Here is a 12,880-nt window from a genome sequence, read left to right as displayed (position 1 = left end):
GCACTAATCATGGTGTCTAATCAGCATCTTGATATGGCACACCTGTGAGGTGGGATGGATTATCTCAGCAAAGGAGAAGTGCTCACTATCACAGATTTAGACTGGTTTGTGAACAATATTTGAGGGAAATGGTGATATTGTGTATGTGGAAAATGTTTTAGGTCTTTGAGTTCATCTCATACAAAATGGGAGCAAAACTAAAAGTGTTGCATTTATATTTTTGTTGAGTGTAGTAACACATCACTCCTGAAAACGATCTTTGGCTTTTCACGTGAGGTAAATTTGCCCTACGATTGGATTTTGGAAAACCATGTGACGGTGAACCAATTCTGATTAGACACTCACATTGTGCACGTCATCACACAGCTTTTATGAGGAGTACAAAGATGGCCGATGGCTAGCTCAAAAGTCTGCAGAATTAACTTTTCAGCAAAAAAAGTAAGTTTATATCTCATATCATTAAAAAAGTTATTTATAATTTAGTAAAGCTTGGTCTTAGCCATCGTATACGACAGTGTCAGTCCCAGAGGGTTAAAAATATTATTTGAGTAAAAGTCTTAAAGTATCTGACTATCAGGTTTGACCAGCAAACCTTTTACTTGTGATGTTAGCTGGAGTCGGTACACAGAGAGGCAGTCCAAGAGGAGCAACATTACAAAAAACATCAGGCTTAAGCGTGGTTGAGGCACACAGTCAAGTGGTCAAAAAACATGATGAGGCACCGAGAGCAAGGCAAAAAATATAAGAACTGAGCTGGAAGGAAGGCACAAGGCACATCGATCTGGCAAGGGACAAGAGCAAACTGTGAGGCTTAAAGAGCACCCAGGTGATGAGCTGCAAATCAAGAACAGGTGTGAGGAAAATTCCACAAACCCAAGCAGAAAGACAGACCAAGAGAACAGACAGATCATAAATACAAACAAAATATAAATAAAACATTTACTGTACTTGTGTATCAAAAGTAAATTTCTCATATAAAATGTACTTTAAGTAAAGTATTGAGTTAAACTAAAATCCAAAATGAGTGGAGAGTGAAACGGTAACACGAAAAGAAAGCCAGTGTGGTGTCTGGATAAACCAGGAGGGGGCCTCAGCCCCTACAAAAAGGTGGATCCGCCTCTGGCGGAGCAGTTGGTGACAGGATGAGCGAGCAATAGGTGGCTGTATATAGCTGTAAATAAAGCTCCCGTTTTTTGTTTTTCCTGGAAGACTCACACACACTTTTATGTTAAACACAACAGCTAGGCTCTTGTGAAACAGAACAATCATTTATAGCTACACAGTTGTGCCAAATTTAAGGGAAAGCAAAAAAAAAAAAACATTACAAGTATCACCACCACCAACCACTGCAAAGCAACCAAACACAGTGCTCATTGTGTTCTCGAATCCTAAATGCAACGCGAACATTTCAATTCAAATTAAATAAATGAAATAGCCACACTGGCCAGAAAAAGTGTGCTGTGGTCTGATGGCTTCATAGTAAAAGAGGACAGGTACTAGACTGGCCTGCCTGCAGTCCAGACCTGTCACCCATTGAAAATGTGTGGCGCATTTTGAAGCGCAAAATACGACAACGGAGATTCCGGACTGTTGAACAACTGAAGTCTTACATCAAGCAAGCAAGAATGGGAAAGAATTCCACCTACAAAGATTCAACAATTAGTGTCCTCAGTTCCCAAATTCTTATTGACTGCTGTTAGAAGGAAAGGTGATGTAACACAGTGGTAAACATGCCACTGTCCCAACTTTTTGAAACGTGTTGCAGGTATCCATTTCAAAATGAGCAAATATTTGTACAAAAACAACAAAGTTTATCAGTTTGAACATTAAATATCTTGTCTTTGTGGTGTATTCAATTGAATATAGGTTGAAGAGGATTTGCAAATCATTGTTTTCTGTTTTTATTTACATTTTACACAACGTCCCAACTTCATTGGAATTGGGGTTGTACAAAAGACATTAAAGATTTTGGGTTCATACTATCTCCAAAGAAAGAGGCATCTCTTTCTTTGGAAACAGTATGAACCCAAAATTGCAAGAATCACAGGATTTTTTTCTTTAATTTGTACAACCACAATTCCAATGAAGTTGGGGCATTGGGACAGATTCTGGCTTTTGAACTTAGCACTGGTCACAATCTGGATGGTCTTTTTCCTTTTTCCTTTTTCTATTTTTGTCCAGAGGACATGACGTCCATGATGTTATGTGCTGACGCGGGTCAGAGGAGCGAACCAGTGTCTGACAAGGACCCAGCGTTAAATAAACAGAGAGTGGTTCCAGAAAACAGATTTATTTTACAAGTGCTATATATAAACAAAAGGTCAATTAACGGCCTGGCGGGGTGGAGGACGACGCGCTCTTCCTAGCGCCCAAGGGATTGGAGCCCGACAGTTCTGGACCCAGAAATTCCCGCCGGCACCCCCCAGGTGGTTAATGAATCGGACAGCGCCTGTTAAGGACGAGAGGTGAGGTAAGTCACTGTTCACACAAATACTGTTTAGGATTCACACCATCAGCAAACACATTCAGGTTCTACTTCAGACTCAAATTAAAGAGACAGCTCTCACAGCCTGTGGAGGACCATCAATCTGCACGCCACAGCTGTGGAGAGCGAATTTACACAATTATCAGAGTAGCTCAAATATAGCTGCGTGCAAGATGCCAAATTACTACTGTTAATTACTCAAAGTCATTTAAGCTTTAGTTACCTCTGAGGTGTGCTGATGGAGCGTGTCCCTCACCCTTCTCCTTAACAGGCATGGTGCGTCAAACCTGGAGCGATCCTCGGCGTCACAGTGTTGGACAAACGGTCGTCACACAGAAGTAACAAGGTTGAGTCCCCAGCACCTTACACAGAGCAGTCACGGCTTAAATGTAGTACATCATTAGGATATCTACTTCAGCTGGAAGTCCTTTGGAACTGCAGGTGAACTGCTGATCAGGATATCCACTTCAGCTGGTAGTCCTTTAGCTCTACACGTGAACTGCTCATCAGGTGCATCCTCTTCAGCTGGTAGTCCTCTAGATCTGCACATGAACTGCTCATCAGGTGCATGGGGTTGGCATGATGACAGTGGAGGGTGAGAGATGCTTCATCCATCATCACAGCGTCAGACACGCCCCCCACAAACCACCCGAAGTATACACAAAACACACAAACAATATCTTGGCCAGCCAAACCCCCCCAACACACAACAGTACCCCCCCATCCCGTTGCCCCCCCCAGCACCCGAAAGACCCCGGAACACCCCCAGAGCCAATCGACAGATACATCGTGGTGAACGGCACAGGACTACTGAGCCGGGGAAGAAAACAGGAAAAAACTAACCCAGTCCCACCCCAAGCGCAGAGGAAAACCGGAAGTACGTCCGGTGTCATAACTCAGACTGTGCTTCAGCCTACTAGAAGGGGTGGACAGCGAAAAGGCGAATGGCATGAATTGGCGCCACCGCTCCGACCGAAGCACATTCCCATTGCACTACACCCCAGCGACGCCGATGAATAACGGTCAAAGGCTCGCTGAGGCTGGAGTGGAACCGGGAATCAACTAAATAGAAATAACGGCCCTGAAACACACACCCCCCCCCCCCAGGTGCAGAGGTTTCCTAGGAGACGCCCAGTGTAACCAACCTGCACCACCCCACACACTAAAGACGAACGGTACAGAAGTGTGTGAGGTCGGGGCTAGGGGACAGGGAAATAAAAAACAACAAAGAAAAAACGACCCAACCCACTAACAAAAAATAAAAAACTACAAATAAGTAAAAAATACCATTACCTGGGTCCAGAAGAGCTCCAATCAGCCAGACTGTCCACCCAACCAGGAACGCTAAACGTGCTATAATAATTGAACACATCGTGAGTAATGCCCTAATAAAAAAAAACCCACGACTGGTAACCCAGCCAGTAAATGAAAACAGACTGAAATAAAGGGTCTGTCATAATTACATAAACTAAATTGCATGTTTTTTTTGTTTGTTTTTTTTTAAGTGCTTTAGTCCGTCAAGGGCAGAGAGCAGGAAATATGACTTTTCCCACTCTGAGCTCTTGACGGCAATGTGACTCTGTTGCCAGCAGGGGGAGCCAAAGTGCCAAAATAAAAGTCCTCTGGCAACAGAGAAAACTCAACATGCTGCTTTGCTGTGAGCAGCTATGTGCAGCAAACGTGACACCTTACTAAAGTGGTCCGGAGCTGACACAACAGATGTTGGAACCAATTACCACCGGAGGAGACGGGGCTACAGCTTCAATAGCGGGACGCAAAGCGACCCATGCTGCAAAACGAAGCCGTGACTCCACCATGTGCGCGCCCATGCACACCAACTGGGCGGAGAGCACCCTTAACGGATCCCGGATTGATTCCAACATTCGCTGCCGCTTTCCCGGACTAAACCAGCTCCTCTGCCGCTGGGTCCATGCTGGTTTGGCTGGGGACTTCTGTTATGTATGGACGCGGGTTGAGGAGCGAACCAGTGTCTGACAAGGACCCAGCGCTAAATAAACAGAGAGCGGTTCCAGAAAACAGATTTATTTTACAAGTGCTATATATAAACAAAAAGTGAATTAACGGCCTGGCGGGGTGGAGGATGATGCACTCTTCCTAGCGCCCAAGGGATTGGAGCCCGACAGTTCTGGACCCAGAAATTCCCGCCGGCACCCCCCAGGTGGTTAATGAATCGGACAGCGCCTGTTAAGGACGAGAGGTGAGGTAAGTCACTGTTTACACAAATACTGTTTAGGATTTACACCAACTGCTCATCAGGTGCATCCTCTTCAGCTGGTAGTCCTCTAGATCTGCACATGAACTGCTCATCAGGTGCATGGGGTTGGCATAATGACAGTGGAGGGTGAGAGATGCTTCATCCATCATCACAGCCTCAGACACGCCCCCCACAAACCACCCGAAGTATACACAAAACACACAAACAATATCTTGGCCAGCCAAACCCCCCCCAAAACACAACACATGATTTCCAAAAACAATTTGAAATGTGGACTCATCAGACCACAGCACACTTTTCCACTTTGAGTCTGTCCATTTCAAATGAGCTCAGGCCCAAACAAGGCGGCAGCATTTCTGAATGTTGTTGATGTATGGCTTTTGCTTTGCACGGTAGAGTTTTAACTTGCACTTGTCGACGTAGCGACGAACTGTGTTAACTGACAATGGTTTTCTGAAGTGTTCCTGAGCCCACGCGGTAAGATCCTTTACACAATGATGTTGGTTTTTAATGCAGGTTCGCCTGAGGGATCGAAGGTCATGGGCATTCAATGTTGGTTTTCGACCTTGCCACTTACGTGTAGAAAGTTCTCCAGATTCTCTGAATCTTCTGATTATATTATGGACTGTAGATGATGGAATCTCTAAATTCCTTGCAATTGAATATTGAAAAACATTGTTCTTAAACTGCTGGACTATTTTTTCATGCAGTTGTTCACAAAGTGGTGATCTTCGCCCCATCTTTGCTTGTGAATGGCTGAGACGTTTGGGGATGCTCCTTTTATACCCAATCATGAATGTCCTTAGTTCCCAAACACTTATTGAGTGTTGTTAGAAGGAAAGGAGATGCAACACAGTGGTAAACATACCACTGTCCCAACTTTTTAAAAATGTGTTGCAGGCATCCATTTCAAAATGAGCAATATTTGCACAAAAACAATAAAGTTTATCAGTTTGAACATTGAATGAATGAATGAATTAATTAATTAATTCATTGAATGAATTAATTAATTTATTTGGCACACAAACTCAACAATAACAAAAAACTGATACACAAGACAATTCCACAGTGACATGTATGACCAAAAGGGGTTGAGCAGAAGCAAAGCTTATAAACGCCCATCCCTTACATACATACATACATACATTCATACATACATACTCATTACCAACCCCCAGAGCAAGCACACAGGCGACAGTGGTATGGAAAAACTCCCTCTGATGTACTGAGGAAGAAACCTCAAGCAGACCAGACTCTAAGGGGTGACCCTCTGCTTGGGCCATGCTACAAACACATTTAACACAACACAAACTCAAGTCCCGTCATCATAAACATCTCTAGTGTAGATACATACATATATACACATACCTACTTACACCTACACATACATACATACCTACATACATATGCAAGGCATGTGATTTTATAAAACATATTTACAAGATAGAAAAAGTGCACACAACTAAACAATGATCAACAAAACACCCTAACCCTCAATACCCTTCCTCCTCCCTATACCTAGAAAAAACGATGTACCTATACCGCTGCTTAAACTGGTTCATGCTTGGACATTGCTTGAGCTCCACCCTCAATCTGTTCCACATCCTCACTCCACAAACAGAAATACAAAAACCTTTTAATGTTGTACGTGCCCACTGATGTTTTAAGTTAAACTCCCCCCTCAGATTATAATCCCCTACTCTATTAAAGAACATGTTTTTAATATTTCCAGGAAGTAAATTGTTCATTGCTTTATACATGATTTGTACTGATTGAAAATGAACCAGATCAGTAAATTTTAAAATTTTTGATTTTAAGAATAATGAATTTGTGTGGTCTCTATAACCAGTATTATGAATTATTCTTATAGCTCTTTTCTGCAGTATGAATAATGGTTGTGTTGTACAATTATAATTATTGCCCCAGACCTCTGCACAATAGTGTAAAGATGGTAAGCTCAATGAGCAATAGAGAATGCGGAGTGAGTTGTGGTCCAGAATGTATTTAACTTTGTTCAGAACTGAAATGCTTCTTGACAGTTTGCTCTGTATATGTTTTATATGAGACTTCCAGTTTATTTTATCATCAATTATCACCCCAAGAAACTTAGTTTCATATACTCTTACAATATCCACCCCCTGTACTTGTAACTGTACTTGTATGTCTTTATTACAATTGACAAATAACATATATTTTGTTTACTTTAGTTTAAAGATAATTTGTTTCTGTCACACCACATTTTCAGCTTTCCCATTTCTGTAGTGATGTTCCTTAGTAGTTCCTGCAAATCCCCCCAGAACAAAAAATACTTGTGTCATCTGCAAATAATACTAATTTTAATATCTTGGACACAGTAAAAATATCTTTTATATAAAGTAAAAAGAGTTTCAGACCCAATGCTGACCCCTGCGGGACACCACAAGCAATGTCCAAGCATGATGATGTATATTCCCCCAACTTCACAAATTGTTTTCTGTTACTCAAATAACTTCTCACCCAGTGCAACACTAATCCCCTGATCCCATACCGTTCAAGTTTATTGATTAATATATCATGATTGATTGTGTCGAAAGCTTTTTTAAGGTCTATGAATATTCCAATATAATTTATGATCTATGGCATTTCTGATCTCCTCAACTGATTCTATTAATGCCGGTTTGAAATGACAAATTACAAATATATGTTAATGGTTCTAAAATTCCTTCAATGACCTGTTTTACAACTATCATCTCAGTTTCATTTAAATCAGTAGATGTTTTGTATTTGCAATTGTTAACAATATCTATTATTTCTTTTTCTTCCACTGCTGTGAGGAACATTGAACAGGGATTCCTCTCTATAAGATTATTATTCCAATCCTCAGATAACAATGAATCAGGAATCTTTTCTGCCAAGTTAGGTCCAACATTTACAAAAAAAAAAATTCTTAAATCATTAACCACCTCATCCATATTTTCCTTTCTAATATTGTTATCAATGAAATATTATGGATAGCTCTGCTGTTTTGTACCATTTTTAATAATGCTATTTAATATATCCCATATTCCTTTGATATTATTTTTGTTATTATATAATATCTTACTATAGTATTCCTTCCTACATACCCTTATAATATTAGTTGTTATTTTTATATTTCTTATACAACCCCTGGCAAAAATTATGGAATCACCGGCCTCAGAGGATGTTCATTCAGTTGTTTAATTTTGTAGAAAAAAAGCAGATCACAGACATGACACAAAACTAAAGTCATTTCAAATGGCAACTTTCTGGCTTTAAGAAACACTATAAGAAATCAAGAAAAAAAGATTGTGGCAGTCAGTAACGGTTAGTTTTTTAGACCAAGCAGAGGAAAAAAATATGGAATCACTCAATTCTGAGGAAAAAATTATGGAATCACCCTGTAAATTTTCATCCCCCAAATTAACACCTGCATCAAATCAGATCTGCTCATTGACATTGACCCTATGCCATGACATTGACCCTAGTGTCTTTTTGCAAGGAATGTTTTTGCAGTTTTTGCTCTATGGCAAGATGCATTATCATCTTAAAAAATGATTTCATCATCCCCAAACATCCTTTCAATTGTCCAAAATATCAACATAAACTTGTGCATTTATTGATGATGTAATGACAGCCATCTCCCCAGTGCCTTTACCTGACATGCAGCCCCATATCATCAATGACTGTGGAAATTTACATGTTCTCTTCAGGCAGTCATCTTTATAAATCTCATTGGAACGGCACCAAACAAAAGTTCCAGCATCATCACCTTGCCCAATGCAGATTCGAGATTCATCACTGAATATGACTTTCATCCAGTCATCCACAGTCCACAATTGCTTTTCCTTAGCCCATTGTAACCTTGTTTTTTTTCTGTTTAGGTGTTAATGATGCCTTTCGTTTAGCTTTTCTGTATGTAAATCCCATTTCCTTTAGGCGGTTTCTTATAGTTCGGTCACAGACGTTGACTCCAGTTTCCTCCCATTTGTTCCTCATTTGCTTTGTTGTACATTTTTCGATTTTTGAGACATATTGCTTTAAGTTTTCTGTCTTGACGCTTTGATGTCTTCCTTGGTCTACCAGTATGTTTGCCTTTAACAACCTTCCCATGTTGTTTGTATTTGGTTCAGAGTTTAGACACAGCTGACTGTGAACAACCAACATCTTTTGCAACATTGCATGATGATTTACTCTCTTTTAAGAGTTTGATAATCCTCTCCTTTGTTTCAACTGACATCTCTCGTGTTGGAGCCATGATTCATGTCAGTCCACTTGGTGCAACAGCTCTCCAAGGTGTGTTCACTCCTTTTTAGATGCAGACTAACGAGCAGATCTGATATGATGCAGGTGTTAGTTTTGGGGATGAAAATTTACAGGGTGATTCCATAATTTTTTCCTCAGAATTGAGTGATTCCATATTTTTTTCCTCTGCTTGGTCTAAAAAAGTAACTGTTACTGACTGCCACAATCTTTTCTTCTTGATTGAACAACTTGATTGAACAACTGAATGAACATCCTCCGAGGCCGGTGATTCCATAATTTTTGCCAGGGGTTGTATATATTTTCTTCCTCCTTAGTCCTTAGTTTTATGAATTCTTTATATAGTGTATTTTTCTTTTTACATGCATTTTGTAATCCTTTCGTCAACCATGGTCGATCTTTGACATTTGTTTTCTACCGTATTGTTTTATTGGACAATTTCTTTCATATAGTGATGTAAATATTTTTTAAAAAGCTCCATATGCTCTATCAATATCACCTTCACTGTATACCTCTTCCCAGTTTTGCACACGTAAATCATACTTCAGTGTATTCATCTTTTCCTCTGTCCGCTTTCGCCTGTATTTTAGTTTTTCCTCTGGCTGATTCCTCCAGTGGTTTTTCTATTATAAACAATGAAAACTGGTAAGTGGTCACTGACGTCATTGATTAGTAATCCACTCACTGTATTGTTTTCAATATCATTGGTGAATATATTATCGATTAAGGTGGCACAAAGGGATGTAATTCTACTTGTACTTGGCCTAGTGATTTTGGATATAAACTCATGCTGTACATTGTATTGCTAAATTCATCTGTTATTTTATGCCTGTTTGGATTAAGCAGATCAATATTTAAGTCACCGCAAATGAAGACAACTTTTTGATTGGTTTTTGAGAACATTTCTCCCATTCAGTCAGTGAATGCTTCAATACTAGACCCTGGTGCTCTATACGAAGTCTGTTAGAAAAGTGTCCGACCTTTTTACTTTTTTCAAAAACCTGATGGATTTGAATCACGTGTGCTTGCATGAGCAAACCTTGAACCTTCGTGAGCATGCGTGATTTTTTTTCATGCCTGTCGGTTGCATCATTTGCTTGTAAGCAGCCTTTGTGTGAGGATGGGTGGAGTCTCTCATCGTTTTTTCTTTGCAAGGAAATGGCGTAACGACTGGAGCAGCGCGACTGCATCAGATTTTGCCACAAACTGGGCGACAGCCAGGTGGAAACCATTCGGATTATTCAGCAATGACGCAACCGACAGGCGTGAAAAAAATCACGCATGCGTACGAAGGTTCAAGGGTGGCTCATGCAAGCACACGTGATTCAAATCCATCAGGTTTTTGAAAAAAATAAAAAGGTCGGATACTTTTCTAACAGACCTCGTATATACAGCTGACTATTACATTTTTATTTTTTCCTTCACATATTTCAATAGTTATACATTCTAATAAGTTATCAATCACAGCTGTCATATTTTCTGCTACTTTATAATCCATGTTCTTATTCACATACACAGCCACTCCTCCTCCACTCTTATTCTTTCTGTTTACACAGTTAAATTCATATTCATCCAGTTCAAAATCCATTCCTTTACCAGCGTTGATCCATGTTTCTGATATAGCAATTATATTGAACGTTTTTTTAATTGACTTAAATATTCCTTGATGTTATTAAAATTTGCATACAGACTTCTGCTGTTGAAATGAATTATTGATCATTTATTATCTGTTTTAATGGTCTGATTGAACTGTTCATCTGTGTAATAGCAACAGCTGTCATTGATGTTTGAGAAAAAAACTATTGTCCCGATCTATATCATGCTCCAAGTCCAGTAAATTATGATCTGTGTATTTAAATGTTCTCAATTCCAGTTTTTCCTTATCAACAATTCTTTGAATTCTGTCCCTCTTGTCTCCAGATGTTGATAATGTAGATGAATAAGTTCTTTCAGTCTGCGTGATGGTGCTGCGTTATGTTTGAGTCATCATACCTTATTATCCGTATTTGTCCAGTTCCTCCATATTCCTGATTACCATAACTTTGGCTTGCTCTGGAGTCCCATTCAATTTGATGAATATTTTACAGTTTGATGTCCATGTATGATGAATTTTTCCCTGTGTTTTTAAGAGGCGAGGTTTCCTGGCAATGTCAGTGTTTTGTTTGGTCAGATGTTCATTGATGAATACGTTCGATCCTTTCAGTTTTCTTCCTTGTTTTAACAGTGCAATTTTATGTTTTCTGTTGATGAACTTCATCATAACAGCTCGTTTATCGCTGTCATCTCTCTGGGGCAGAGGGTGGCACGCTTCAATATTATTGAAATCCATTTCAATTCCTTTGGATTGTAGGAAGTCAGCCACCTGTTGTTCCACAGAGCTGACATCCTGCTCACTGGGCAGCCATTAAATCGGAATGTGTGGTTTAATATCTGCTTTAACTGAATCATTAAATCCTGACTTGATTTGGTGGTTCTGCTTTGGAGCCACAGAGGTGTTTTTAGTGAGTTGGTGGGCTGTTGCTGCAGGACTTAAAAAGGTAAATTAATTTAATGAATGACATGAAACAGACTGAAATCATGTCAGTAACCAATTAGTCTTGATGTGTGATATCAGATCAAAACTGGATTTCTTTGGTTATTTTCCACTGGACCAGATGAAATATTTGAGGACAGTAAAGTAAATTACAATGTAATTTATTCATTTTTTGAATGGCAGAATGAGAGACAGAATACAACATGAGAAATGTTGTGATGTCCGCCACTGAATAGTTAATGCGGCTTAGAGTTTAATCCACAGAGTTGCCAGGATGTTCCCATGCTGATCTAATGCTCAAAGCATGGATGAGTAGTTTTACTATGTGATTAAGCTAATGCAGCTTTAATTGGTACAATGGAGTTGTGACTGTTCAGGTTGGAAGATTTGAAATGCAAAGTACAGGAAATCTCCATGGCTCACTACGTAGACACAGCTGCAGCAGGCGCAGATGGGCCAGAACACTGCAGCTGGAAGAAAGTCCACAGACTACACAGAACAACAAAAATATCTCTTATATCAATGAAGAGAGTATTTGCACTATGGAACCATCTATAGAATGAATGTCAGCCACCCAGGCAGACATCTGGACCAGGCCCACCTCTCAAAAAGTAACCAGCCAGGTGTAATAGGCATATCCCCTTGGCCTTCTCCCATCCTTCAGCTCCTCAACACTGTGGCACCCATGTCCTGGAGCATGCCAAGAGTGTCATAGCTATCATAGTTCCTTCAAATCCAAGTGAGGCTATCATCTGAGTCTCCCTAAGTGACCATTTAACACAAAGTCATTCCAGCTGTACCCAAGACACTCCGAAGAGACCAAGGAACAAAAATATCTAGTTGTCACCTTAGGACACCGATTAGTATCCAAGCCTAAAAACCATACAGTAAGACAGGCACCACCAGGATCCTAAAGACTTGGACCTTCATTCTCCTACAAAACTACTGGTACCACCAAACACCTCTGTCCAGTGACCTCATGACTCCATAAGCTCTTCTTTTGATCTCAAGGTCAAGAACCCAGAGACACTTTCACCACAAACAGATACACTTCTGATGGCCGAATCCAGGAAGTCACTGAACGCTTGGATCCTAGTCTTGATCCAAAATCATCACAAACCCAGACACTTTCATTCTCCATGGTCTGGAATATTATGGGAGCACTGAATTTACTCTGACATGAAACATTCTCAAAAACATTTTATTCATTTTTTTATTGCTAAATATGTTTAAATTAAAAAAGAAAACGATGGCCATTTTGGATGCTAACTTGAATATCTGGCTTGAGTTTAAGCCAGTTTTTTGCTCATCTGGGCCAACGGTCCGATGAATTGTTATGACGCAGTGTCCATCGTCTGTCCACAAT

The 12,880-nt window shown here is 40.0% G+C and overlaps 1 long non-coding RNA gene across 1 annotated transcript; it reads right to left on the bottom strand.

Moving 5' to 3' along the window:
- Positions 1-1,209: 1,209 nt before the first annotated feature.
- Positions 1,210-12,620, bottom strand: LOC117520999. Its single transcript, XR_004563845.1, has 3 exons — positions 12,551-12,620; positions 3,640-3,647; positions 1,210-1,220 (listed from the first exon to the last, which is right to left on the bottom strand). It is a non-coding gene; the product is annotated as an uncharacterized LOC117520999 (long non-coding RNA).
- Between the last annotated feature and the right edge of the window lie 260 nt (positions 12,621-12,880).

The sequence above is a fragment of the Thalassophryne amazonica genome, chromosome 11, assembly GCF_902500255.1.
Source record: "Thalassophryne amazonica chromosome 11, fThaAma1.1, whole genome shotgun sequence".
Lineage (NCBI taxonomy): Eukaryota > Metazoa > Chordata > Actinopteri > Batrachoidiformes > Batrachoididae > Thalassophryne > Thalassophryne amazonica.
This window is presented reverse-complemented; position numbering and strand designations above follow the sequence as displayed.